We start from the raw sequence: 527 nt of genomic DNA, 5'->3' as shown, positions 1-527 counted from the left end.
ATAAATGCAATACTAATGTGATGGTATCGCACAGGCACAGTTTCATATTGTATATATACTAATACATTCATAACATATGTATGTATACATCATAATATCTATCAGATAGGAAATGAAGAAATGCATTGTCCTGGCTATACTTTAGAACCTCCTAGAGTGCTTTTAAAAATCCAATGTATGAGACTCATTCCAGACCATTTAAATTAAATCTCTGGTGGTTGGTCCAGGTAGAATTTTTTTAATTCCCTGACGATCACAATCAGCAGCCACATTGAGAACCACTAGGTAATAACATAGTGTAACACTCTATGGTAGTTAAAACAAATGAAGCAAAAGTAATGTATCAATATTAATTAAAATATATTAAGTATGAAAAGCCAGTTCTAAAATGACATGCACAGTTTGATTCTGCTTATATATGCCTTTTTAAAAAGAAAGAACTATGCAATTGCTTATGTTACAATGATACAAAATGTAAGAAAAAATGCAAGTACATAACATATTCAAGTTAATGTAGGTTTCCTTAG

This window comes from Pteropus alecto, unplaced genomic scaffold (genome assembly GCF_000325575.1).
Source record: "Pteropus alecto unplaced genomic scaffold, ASM32557v1 scaffold37, whole genome shotgun sequence".
NCBI lineage: Eukaryota > Metazoa > Chordata > Mammalia > Chiroptera > Pteropodidae > Pteropus > Pteropus alecto.
This window is presented reverse-complemented; position numbering follows the sequence as displayed.